This window comes from Triturus cristatus, chromosome 1_2, assembly GCF_964204655.1.
Source record: "Triturus cristatus chromosome 1_2, aTriCri1.1, whole genome shotgun sequence".
Lineage (NCBI taxonomy): Eukaryota > Metazoa > Chordata > Amphibia > Caudata > Salamandridae > Triturus > Triturus cristatus.
Window position 1 is genome coordinate 19,985,876 of NC_140580.1, and position 12,919 is coordinate 19,998,794.

General features: G+C 46.9%; 1 protein-coding gene across 6 annotated transcripts in view; it reads left to right on the forward strand.

The window, feature by feature from the left end:
• CEPT1 (choline/ethanolamine phosphotransferase 1) overlaps positions 1-12,919 on the forward strand; it is a 475,568-nt gene that overhangs the window by 60,963 nt on the left and 401,686 nt on the right. For 2 of the 6 annotated variants that reach the window (XM_085600157.1, XM_085600148.1), the window contains exon 2: positions 5,133-5,199. The exons of 2 other annotated variants lie outside the window; for them this stretch is intronic. The gene's annotated coding sequence lies outside the window, so the exon portion shown is untranslated. Of the gene's footprint in view, positions 1-5,132; positions 5,210-12,919 lie in introns of all 6 variants that reach the window. 2 more of the 6 variants (XM_085600166.1, XM_085600161.1) reach the window with 1 other exon arrangement.

Sequence of the window (12,919 nt, forward strand, 5' to 3'; positions counted from 1 at the left end):
CCTTTTGCTATAGGCGGAAGGAATCAAACCTCGCCGGCCGGGCTTTCTTCTTGAACAATTTAACTTCTAGGTTATCTAGGATCTCTGTGTCGAAACTACCATTTTGGGGCCATTTTAAAACACCATCCTTTCTGGTGTATCGGACCCACACTTCATTATACGTAATGGGGCCCACGCCATGTTTCACATAAAGCTCATAAGTTGGAGTTCCAATTGGAGGAACCGGACACGAATCCTCCAATCGGGAGTCCCTTGTACAACCAAAACAAAACACATTTCCAAATATACTAGAACCAGGCATCTTTGCTCACTAGTCTAGTTTCAAACTTCAAAGGATTATCGAATACGATAGTCTCGTGAATACACGAGTCCTCTGGCTTTGGCACTTGCAAGACCCAAATCAAAGCGATCCCGAAGGATACCAAAATCCCGAAGGATACCAAACAAACTGGGAGACGCTCCACTTATACTTAACTGAGGTATCGATGACTTCACCAGAAGACACTCAATTGTTTCGCTCTACCAAATCGTCAAGGGTCCAAAACAGGGCGATTAATCAGGGCAGCAGTCCTGCGTAGCCGTCGGGACGCGGAGAACCTCGCAGAAAAGACTTTCGGACCACGTCGACATGCAGGGGTCGATGAAGTGGCGGCCTTCCTCCAGAATTTCCACACGAAGCTCCTCACGAACCTCTGGCTTGGACCTGTACCACTGAAATCGCCCCGAGTTGGGCGCCAACTGAAGTACCGGGTTTTTAGAACCCAGCGGTGCAGGGGAACACACCCTAAGACTTCGGATTCTTCCTGTTTCAGACCCACAGAAACACAGAGTCTTCTAGGTGAAATCAAAGAACGTCTTTATTGGCTGCAGACCAATCACAGATATCCGAGAAGTACAACACGATGTATGTTCTCAGGAGACTGCTCCTGAACCAAAAACCAGTCTTTACTTATATACACAATTACGCTTTGGGGGCAACACCACCCCTGTTTTACAAGTGGTCATTCACATATTTTAGTTTCAAAGGAACAGCAGAGCCATAATGACAATCCCACATGTCAGTTCATTAAGCATGCAGTCATTGTACCCAGCGAGGCTCAGAACCCTCATCAGATAACTGCAGACCCCAATAAAACGGGCACCTCCTGCTCGTAAAACAAGCCGTAAAGTAGGAAACAGTCAGGTGTGAAAACAGCTCAGTCGGGGATCGTGTGCGAACAGGGGCTTTATGATGGGTCGAGCCCTGATGCTAATCACATTAGGCCGCGGGAAAGGAACCGGCCGGACAGGATTGACCTCGGGCAGCGGAGTCGGCTTGCACAGGTCAGAGAGAAGTCACAGAAGGTGTACGTGTCCTTTAGGCCTAGGCATGGCCTTAGTGCGCAGCCTATGTGAGGGCAACCACAAAATGGCTACTGTACTAAAATGGAACCCAAAGGGTACGATATGTGGCATCGTATGCACGGTGAATTCATCAGTGAAACGTGACGAAAACACTCATACATATCGCGCTGCTCATTTGCGGTTCGCTGATACCAAACTTGGCATGGTGGGACCATGCCACCTACACGGTTCCGATTTTTACAGTACCACAGACCGATAGGGGACATCCTCCGGCGCCAACGGGTTTAGTCTCCAAGAGGGAATCTGTGGCCGACTCCCCAAAGGTTGGTGGGTCAACAGCAAAGAGCTTTGGTCTGATAAGGTGCGCCCCAAATATTCAGTATGCTTTAGAACTGCTAAGGGCTGTTGTAAGAAAGGTGTCAAGTCTAGTGTGTACTTGGCTCGATAAAAAGACTTAATATTCACTGTCTCCCTGATGTTGTGCTCTCCAGATATCTTCGAGGCCCCAGTGGTATATCCAGTCCTGTCCATATCCATGTCGGTGGTGCCTCCCAACTATGCAAAGATACACGAGGCGGAGAGACATATAGGGGTGAAGCACGGAGAGCTAGCAGCCGCAGAGATACAAAGGCTGTGCAGGAGGGACAGCAAGAGATAACCTGTGCAAAAATTCAAGAGTGCAATACTGTCTGTGGGAAATACCCAGACACTACAATAGACAGCCAAAAATAGATACCCTGAAACAGCAAGAGACCGGACCAAGAGACACAGATGGGGGCAGCAGAAACCACAAGGGCAAACTGCCACAGCAAGATCCAACAAGCAGGAAAAAAAAACAGTCAGTGAGAGCATATGAGTTCTAATGACTGGGGCATCCTGGGTAAACAAGAGGGAGACACAAAGAGACGGCGCCGTGAGAGAACCTCTGGCAGTAAGTTGGGCTATAGACCGAAACAGGCAGTCACCTGAGGAGCCCCACTGACAGAGCAGTGAGTTGAACTTGGACACCGTAAGGATCTTGTTCTGTGGGAGGTGAGGAAATCCTTGTGTTCATACATAATTAATTAGTATTTGTAAATAACCTGGCGCGAGGAAAACAGAAAGCCAGAGGTGAGACTGGATGTAGGGCTGCTCCCTCCTAGAGGCGCCACACGTGTGTTCTCGTTTAGTCCCCTCAGAGGTGACAATCTTAACAGGACTATTTTCTCCGGGAGTGACAACCCCTTGTCACTCTAGTGCCTTGACTGTTGACAGTCCTCTTTACAGTGCTGTCACCCTTGGTTGTCTTGAAGCCCTGACCTCTGAAAGTGACCTTCTTGCTGAGGTGTGAATATCCAGTGTTAAGAAGGCACTTCCACCGGGCGTCTCCTTTAACGGCCCCACCAAGAAAGTTCTGGCTCCAGTGTCATCAGGACCCCACTTTAACGATTAGTAATGGTTCCCGTTTGGAGTATGTTCCCTTGTCTCTCTCTATTTCAGAGGCATTTGGGGGCCACATATAACATGTATGTTGCCCGGGGGCCTTTTCGAGAAACGTCCACTGCCACCTGTTATGGTCACAGAGTCCGGTCAGGGCCCGCATATGGTCCCACAGGTAGGGTATCCTCACTGTGCAACCGCACCCCCGCCGGCACCTCGCTGACTTTAGTAGGGACACTCTCACTGCGTTGTGTCCCTTCTCTGGGTTCCAATCCTCCACTTAAGCCACAATTTGGTTATGGAAGGTGCCGCCCGCACATCCCAACTTCAGATGAGCAGTTGTTCCAATTTTGGCTCGCCATGTAGCTCTGCTCCAGTTTTCTTTTGTCAATGAGCCCAGTCGCAGGGTGCAGCTCTCTCAGGGCCACTCTTCTCGCCAGGCCGCGTTCATACAGGGTTTTCCCTACGGGGTCTACTGCAAGTGCCATGGTCTATTTTCAGAGGAGGCCGCCCCCACACTTAAATCTTATGAGATCTGCTATCTCCCTGGTCTGCGCCGGACTGCCTTCTGTCCCAGAGTTTTGCCGCAGAATGCGTCTTTATTTTCTTATCGCAGTCCAGGCCACACTTACATTGGTTTACTCAGTCAGACTCCCACTACTGCTGGAGTACCGGGTCGTTCAGCAGGACCTCCCAGGCCTTTACCCCTCTCTCTGGTGGCCCGTTCTCTCAGGGGTCCCATCAGCTCTGCATCGTTTCAGTGGCCAGGTCAGGGAGCTCGTCTCGTCTCCGCTGCAAAAACGGGTCGAGCAGGCTATGTCGCCATCTTGGAGACCCCCCGGCTGAGACGCCGATCTCTAAACTGCACTGCGTTGGATCCCTCAGGCAGTTGGAGACCCGCCAACCCCCTCCGGAGTCTGTCCGACCTCTGAGACCGCCCGACTGTCACGAGCGCACAGGTCTGGCTTCCCTTGTGAGACTGAATCGCCATCCAGGCATCTCTTCTGGGTTCTCGCAGGGTAGTTCCCGTTTCTGTGCGGGCTTCGGTCTTCCCAATAGCCTGTGTCGTGAGTGTGGAACTGAGAACACTATCCGTCCTAGGGGAGGCTCTTTCCTCGTTTTATCGCCACGGCACTGGGTCAAAGACAAGAGTCCAGTCAACGAGTGGTAGTAGAGGTAGCTGGTTTGTAGACTTTTGAAGCTTTGTGGTGTTATTTACTTTCAGAATGTGCATGTACAATTCTTTCCTAAATTGGGGGCAGTCCTGATGGATTTTGTTTAAAATCCTGGGTGCATAACAGGGAAAGCCTGGTGCCTTTTTTTTCTCTCTTTTACACTTATTAGTCTGAAGTCTGATTCTGCCCTCGCTGCAGATGTGCTAAATCAACGGAGAGGATGAACTTGTCTGCAGGGAGTGCTAGTTATGATGGCCTTGTAAATGGCCTTGTAAGTGTTGCAGGTGGTTTTCAAGATAGTGTAGACTGTCAAGGGGAGTTCTATCAGGATTGGTGTGATGTTGTCATATTTCTTTAGGATATGGACGAGACATGCTGCAGTAAGTAGGATGCTCTTTAGGGGTGCCTGTTTGGAGTCCTGGAGGCCATAGAGCAGCATGGTGTTACCACCATCCACATGCGAAAGTATGATGGCTTGAACAGTAGTTCTGAAGTTGCGTTCTGGAATATATGGTTTTACTTACTTTAGAAGGGAGAACTGGTACCAGACAGTGTTTGTATTTTGTCAGTGTGTTCCTTGAGGATGAAGTTTGTGTCCAAGGTGAATCCAATTTACTAGGTTGGCATTCATTGAAAGTTGTGGTTTGAAGCTGTCAAGTTTCAAGTCATTGACTCCTGTTTCTACTGTATCTTGTTTGTTGTTTTGCTGCTCTTACATGTAAGTAGAGAACCAAACTACACCATACAGAGGTTGATGATGAAAGAATACAGAACCTCTGGGGTCTTTGCAGGTGACGGACATCTTTTGTTGTTTGTAAACTTTGCATAACCAAATGCAAAGCTTGCTTTAGATTCCTTCCTTCTCCTATTTCCACACTAATATTGTCAGCAATTGTGGATGTTGCTCTACTGAGATCTTTGAATAGTTGCATACACCTTCATTAAATCCACACAAAGTTCAGTCTACAATGAGAAAATTGTGATACGTTGTATAATATACAATGGTAGAAAAATTGTGAAGTTTCAGAAAACGTCAAATGTTTTAGTCATTCTGTGCAAGCATATGTAAGGGAAATCATGCCTAATTTATTGATCTTACATTTTTATGTCTAAATTTCAAAATCCTGCCACTTCAACATATTGTGGATTATGAAAATGAATATCATCTAATCTAGCAAGATATGTTCTACCTAGGTTGCCAAGGAAGAAGCAGTTTTGAACCCTGCCGCAGTTCAGCAAGGAATCAGAATTTCATCTAGAAGTAAGTACAGGTTAGTGTGTTCAGCAACTAAGGCTGCTTATGTTGATTGTGTACTGTCCTAAGCATTAGGGGAAGCATGTCTGTGTGTTTCACAAGACTTCTATACGTTGTTTCTGATCAGCTAGTATTATCTTTGGGAGTTAAGTTGTGATTGCACCATCCATAATATCCTTGCTTATGGTTTGATTATACAAACGAAAAACTCTGAATACGGTAAGACTCGAGGCAACAGCATACCTGGATATCTACACTGCATATTCCATTGGTGCTGTTTTTATTATTTGTCATTGTAAGGCTGGCGCTTGCTCTTGTTATATCATCATGCAAATGGTATGCAGTTAACACTGATTTTAAAATCTGACCTAGTTGCCTGGCTAGGGCAGTACCTTGACAATTTGAGGGAAATCCCTACTTAGATAATTAAAGGAATGCATTATTAAATTAGACCATGCATTGGTCTGTGTTGAGTGATTTTAAGATCCTTTTTTATTTTTGGGTGGAAAACTTTGTTTTAAGTTTTAGATAAATGTTAATAGTGCTCTCAGCGTGACATCCATATACAACACCACAGTACTGGGCCAGACGAAAACATAACAATGTATGAAATCGTTCCCCCATGTAAGTCATCAAAATCATATACATTGAAACAAAAATGCATGAACCCTTCGCTCAATACAATGGAAATACAGCATTGTGTGCCCCTCTGGTCCCCAAGTGGTTCCAGTTGGATCCCTTGTCCTCCCATGTCTTGAAATGTTTTTGGTGACATCCATGTTACCTATCGGGCGTTCAAACCCCATACAATGCTCCATGCCCTTTGCCCAAGCTTCCGGTGCCGCCTCGACCTGTGCCTGGACCGACTCCACACCTACCCGAGAGCCTGAGCGACCCCTGCCCACCTGAAGGAGTTTTATGAGGCAATACATCTTCTATTCCGGTGGCCCGACCCTTCCGACAAGCCTTCGGGCCCTGCGGGGCTAGGGGAGCCCCCATCTGGTTCCGTGCATCCGGGCCCAAGTATCCATTCCTTGATTCGGACCAGTGTGATCGTACTACCTCGACCTTCTCTGGTGCTGGTCCCAATGCTGGAGGGGCGTTGCCCGACTCAGGCAGGAGTTTTTCCTTCCAGATCAGAGCCTTAGCCCTATTCCCATGAGCTTGGACTCGGAAAAGACTGGCAGGGGCTGCTGGACCCTTTGGAATATGAGGAATAAAAAAATAGGGACTGATGTGAGGAACTGGGTAGAGGCAGTGGCCTGGATACAACTCCAGATGTTGGTCTGTTTCCTCCACTAGCGCACTCGCACATCTATTCAGATCGCGCTGTTACTGCGTTTTTAATCTTTTTGACACCACGAGATACTCAAACTTTTACTTCTCCTGGTAGTTAATTTTAATGCACTTTATCCATACACTGCATCACATACCTTCACCACTGTATTTTTATGCTTCATCACTTTGTGGTTATTTAACCTTGGATTTCATTTGAAATACTCATGAGCCCCTCCTAAAATACCAGCAAGGAGTGGTGGCTCTCTGGTGGCACTGAGTTGCTACCATGAGGCGATCCCAAATGATGAAGTTTGCCATCTAGGTGGCTGATGGGATTCCTTCTTCTTAATTAAGAGTTCCCCTCTTTTGTGATGTCCTGTGGGGTTGTCCTACTGACCTATCTGCATATGCCTTTCTTTGTCTTAGAGACCCGCGGATTCTTTGTTGTTGCTGTTAAGGGGGATCTCCAAACTTAGCTTGCGGACGTGCTCTTCGATGGCATCCGGCTCTTAGGAGACCAGGCAGATTCGGCACTCGAGCATTTCAAGGACTCTCGGGCTACAGACAGGTCATTGGGCCTCGCTGTGGACCCGCGCCCCCAACCTCTAAACCCTCCTAGTCTGCTCTTTTACCACCATGGGCACCCAATGGGCGGCAGGTTCACCATCACCTGCCCCACTGCCAGCCCACAATATTGGACAGGTGGGCTTGCAGTTTGTCTGAAGGGGCTACTCCCTACCCTTCAAGACACCCTCCCCTCCCCCATATCACCTTCTTAATACTGGCTGACAAAGGATCATCTGTCCCTTCTTCGTGAGGGGGTTCTCTTCGCCAAGGGAGCCATAGAGAGTGTTCTGGTGCCAGAAGTAGGCTGTGATTGCTTATCCTGCTACTTTGTGGATTCCTATTCTAGATCTGTGAGCCCTAAATCTCTTCCTCAAGAAGGGGAAAATCAAAATGCTCACATTGGCTCGGGTCTTGTCTGTCCTGGACACAGGAGACTAGATGGTAGGGTTGGACTTGCAGGATGCCTATTTTCATATTCCCGTCCTACCTGCCCACCAGTGCTATCTGCGGTTTACGGTAGCCCATGAGTATTTTCATTTCACTGTACTCCCTTTTGGCCTTACAAGCTTCACTCGGGTGTTCACCAAGGTGATAGCGGTGGTTGCAGCTTATCTGCGGAGATCAGGGGCTCCAGTCTTCCTTTATCTTGATGACGGTCTGCTAAAGGCAGATTCACCCCAGGCAGTTGTCTCCCACCTCACCTCCAGACTACTGAAAACATTCTGCAATTGCTGGGATTCGCTATCAACGTGCTAAAGTCACACCTGACTCCCTCTCGGATGCTCCCTTTTTATCAGAGCTGTTCTGGTCATGGTGCTCTTTTGGGCTTATCCTCCCAAGCGCAGAGTCCAGGATATTCAGACTACGATACCAATGTTTCAGCCTCTATCTTGGGTTTCAATGAGTCTGCCTCTGATGCTGCTGAGACTCATGGCCGCATGTATTCCTGGGGCTCTAAAAATCTGCTCGCTATGGCGAGCCAGGTTTAATCAGGATGAGCTATTTTTAGGGCCTACTCGCCCTTTTTGGTGAGTAGGAAGACAAACTGACTTTTGACCTCTGTCTCGGAAAGCAGAGCAAAAGTGACAAGATAAGATTTAAAGACCTCTTTATTGCTCATAAAGTGAGCAATAAAGATTCCTTTAAATCTTTTTATCTTGTCTTTCAGAGACAGAGATCAAGTACATTACAGTTGGGTCGAGTTGATTTTTCAAGTTACTAGACCTGCAGGTCTGGTAACATTTTAATGATTTTTTTGAGCCCTAATCCTGCTGGTGCCACATGCCAGATGGCATATGTGGGCTCTGCAATGGAACCTACAGTTCCAGTGGGTGCAGCATCAGGAGAATCTCTCTGACGTGATCCATATCTCGTAGGGTGCTGTAAAAGATCTGCAGTGGCGGTTAACGAACCGCGACTGGTTTAGAGGCAGACCTCTCTCCCTTCCCACAACCAGATCTCACAGTAGTGGCAGATGCATCACTTCTGGGGTGGGGTGGCCATCTGGGAGAGGTGGAGTTCAGAAGACTGGTCTCCAGTGGAATTGGAACTCTACATTAATTTGCTGGAGCTCTGTGTAACCCGACACTGAAAGCCTTTCTACCCTCCATCAAGGGCAGGCTAGTGCAGGTGTTCATGGACAACACAACTGCCATATGGTACAGCAACAAAGCGGGCAGTGTGGTTTCTTGGACCCTTTGTGGAGCGGACCTGCACCACTGGACATTGCTGGAACAGCAGGGCATCTGAGACCTCTGAATGCCAGAGCAGACTAACCCAGCCAAAGATGCCTAGCGGATTGTGAATGGCATCTCCACCCGGAGGTGGGGCAAGGTCTCTTTCAGCAGTGGGGAAAGCCTTGGTTAGATCGGTTCGCCTCTGCAGAGAAAGCGCTGTGTCATCAGTTTTACGTGCTGGAGTTTCCAATGCGGCTCTTGCTCTGAGACGCTTTTTGACTCGTGGAATTCTGGCCTCCTGTACATCTTTTCGCCCATGCCACTCCTACCCAGAGTTATCAAGAAGATCAAGACTGATCGGGCCCAACTCATTTTTGTGGCTCCAGACTGAGCAATTCTTAAGTGCTACATATCTGCCATTGCTTCCTTTTTGCGGTTGACTGACCAACCTTCTTTATTCAAGTCCTGTATTGTACATAGGTTTCTAATCTCTTTCCTCATTCACCATTCATTATACCTCCGCGGAACCTTAATTTAGTTTTGACTTTGTAAATGTATGCTCCTTTCGAGCCTCTCCACAATTGTCCCTTCAAGCATCTCACACTATAAAAACAGCCTTCCTCGTGGCAATTACTACTGCCCATCGAGTGAGTGAGCTGCAGCCCTTATCTAATCCACCTTCTCTCTCAATATATCCTGACAAACTGGTGCTTTGCACACAGGCCTCTTTTCTACCAAAAGTGTTTACACCATTTCATGTAGGCCAATCAATCACCCTGCCTAATTTTTGTGCACCCCCCATCCCTCTAAAGAAGAGGAACGACTCCAATGCCTGGTCCCAAAAAGAGTGGTGGTGTTCTACCTTGACCGTACACGAGTTCTGGGTTGATGATCAACTCTTTGTCGCATATGTGGGTGTGAAGAAAGGCCGGGCGGCGCAGAAGCGAACCATCTCTTAGTTTGTCATACTCTGCATCAAAATCTGTTATGCACTGACCAAGTAGCAACCTCCTGAAGATTTGTGAGCTCATTACACCAGAGCTAAAGCTACGAAAATTGTGTTAGCATGCGGAATTCAGGTCCTGGATATCTGCCAGGCAGGAACGTGGGCTTAACTGCACATGTTCACCAAACCTTACTGTCTGGACAGTCCGGTTCGCAGGGAGGGGACTCTGTGGGTTGCTGCCCTTGGTCTGGGGAATTCAAGCCCCAGTTTGCATCGCCACGAGGAGGAGGGGCCAGGACTGCCGTTTCCCGCCGCGGTATTGCCATATAGCACCTGAGGTCAGCCCGCGGCATGGGACGCTGTGTACATTGCTGCCGTTGGTCTGGGAACTTTAAGCCCTAGTTTGTATCGCCAGGGTAGAAGGGAACAGGACTGCTGCCTCCTGCTACTGTAGCACTATATAGCACCTGAGGTCATCCTGCGGCGCGGGACCCATGCCCGGGAGCTTCTGTCTAAGGCTGGGCTAGGCCACCCCTCTTGGCTTTGTTCCCAGGGACTGTATGGTGAGACTTGTTTAATTTCAGGGTTCCCGGTCTGGGGAAAAGGACACTGATGTCCTGATTCATTTATATTTGATATCACACAAGCTTAATCCTTCTGGTATAACACTGTCAAGAACATTGGCAGGCAGAAGTTGCATGCGGACAAGGATAATGTTAGTTAGCCTCCTAATGAGAATATATTGGACTCTTACCTAGCCCGCGTGAGGGAAGCTACAACAAAATAAATGTACCTTGTAGAGCGACTGCAATCCCTAGATTGGGGGGTTTAAGGCCCTTACCCTTTCGTGCCCACTGAGTTAAGAATACCACCAGGGAGAGACCGCCCCGGACCAGCTATTACATCTTATCTGCAAGCGCTCACTGATGTGGTTCAACAGAGATCACTAGAAACAAACGCTTTAAATTGTAGCGATATCGCCCCTTCAGCAAAAAGAAAGCTAATAAGCGACCTGCTGCAGGGAGTCCTCTTACTCGAAATTTGAGGATTCACCTGGGCGAAGGAAGGTGCTAAGGATGGGGCATCATTAAACTTGGACGTTATTTTGGATAAAATTAAACCCGTCATAGCTCAGTGTGTTGCCCCTCTGGTGGTTAAACTGCTTGGAGACAGCGGTTTCAAATCTACTGAAGAAATTGGTTACAGTTAAGGGTCATTCTCCTGCTAATATAGCCCAACAAGCTGCTTTGGGAAACCATATAGTTGTGGGGCAAAACCTGCTCAAAGATATTGCAGTCTACCTCTTTGTTCCCTCTCAATTGACTGCAATATAACACTGGTTCCTCCATACCCGATAGCAATGATGTAGCCGTAGCATTGAGTGTGGGGCGGGAAAATGGGATATACAGGGAACATATTAGGAGGAAAGGGGGAATTATCCAGAATGCTAAAGCTATGCCTGCCCTGAATTTACCACCTTCATGCTGTCCATACGTTTCCATAATGACAGGGGTTCCAGAACTAATTCCTAACACAGACCACCTCCCAGCTTCAAAACAAAGTCTGCCATAATGACATATTGTTTGTTAGAAGGGTTGGGTGGGTGGGCTCTGCTTCCAAACATCTGAGGGGAAATTATGTGGTGATTAACTGTAAATACCCTGCATTAGCAAGGCAGTTGCTTCAAAGCTTTAACACACAGCTTTCAATGTAGGAGGGCATAGTTTTTTTTTTTTTTTTAATAGGCACCTGCAACTAAGTACCAGGGTTGGATACACTTTGTCTGCAAGAGTAGTAGAAAAACCCTGTATCCCTACCTGCAGTAGATTTCTTTCCCTGACTAGTTTGGACAATGATTGTCTTCCTGCTCTTACCCATACCCACTTACCTAAGGATTTGCACTCGCTAGTATACCTACCCACATGTATTGGGAGTCTAAATCAGTATTCCACATTAAGATTTGTTAGCTGTAACGTGGGTATGCGATCCAAGATATTGGACCCGTAGCGGCTCAATTTTGTAACAGTACGATGTGATAATGCTACAGGAAACCTAGGCAGAAGTTTATTTTCCTGGATGGGATTGAATGTTTGTGTACCAGCTAAAACCATTCCAGGACAGAGAGCACAGGGTGGGTTAGTCGCCATTATCTGCATATCCAAGCTATTCAGGGTCCTTCCTGTACCTTTAAAACATTGGGGGGGGGGCAGATCTTGTGGTGTCCAGTAATTTTAGTTTTCTTTGGTGAGTTTTTATAAGTCTGTTTATGACCCTGGCTGTCAGATTGAGACTATTTTAGTTGCTGTCCATTCTTGAGTCTAGATCCTTCTCTAAACTAAAATGTTTTAACATGTTATTGGGAGGGGAGTTTAACGCCAAGTTGGGCAAGAACTCTATTAATCTTGACCCTTTTGTGTGAGGTGATACATTTCTTTGTCAGTCAGTAGTGGAGGAAAGAGGTGGGAAGGAAGTTTATTAATGCCCTTGGCCAGACTGATATCGTCGATGTAGGGGTTTTTGCGAGGCAACCATTTGATCTAAAACCAACGTTTGTGGGCTGGGGAAAAGAGTCAGTGATTGATAATGTCTTCATCTCGAGGTCTGTGGAAAAAATTTAATGAGCAGGGGGTGTTTGAAACACCTGCTACAGTGACCATAATTCCATTAAAGTTGATATGATGATACCTACCAGTGAATGCGGTAAAATTAACCCTGGATTAACCATTTTGACCACCAAAGATTAAGGCCTAAGAATTAAATGGCATGCTATTTATATCCCCGTCCTGTTAAACTCTCTTATTGGAACCAATCTGAGTTTGTTCATGGATTCATTGCTTCTAGTAGATACTCCCCCAGATGGTGTTTTGGAGACTTTTTTTATTCGTTAAGCTGATCATGCATGGTCTTTCAGGTACCAAAGGAACCAAGAAAACAAAGATGGTTTGATGATAAATGCAGGGCTGGTATTCGGCGATTAAGAGAGGTTTTAAACACCCGGCTAAATATTCAAAAATATATTTCCCTATCTAGAGCAACTTTTAGGCCGGCCACTAGGGGTTGGAAGCAAACCTTGAAAGAGGAAGCTTGGAATCGATTGATACATACTTGTAATTCTAGTGATGCAAAAGGATTTTGCGAGCTAGTTAAAGGTAAACAGTTGTCTCCAAATTTGTCTGATGATAAAGGTACTAACATAACTCCAGAACCGTGTGCGACACATTTTAAAATGATTTAGTCAGTGGGAACAGTGAAACCATTG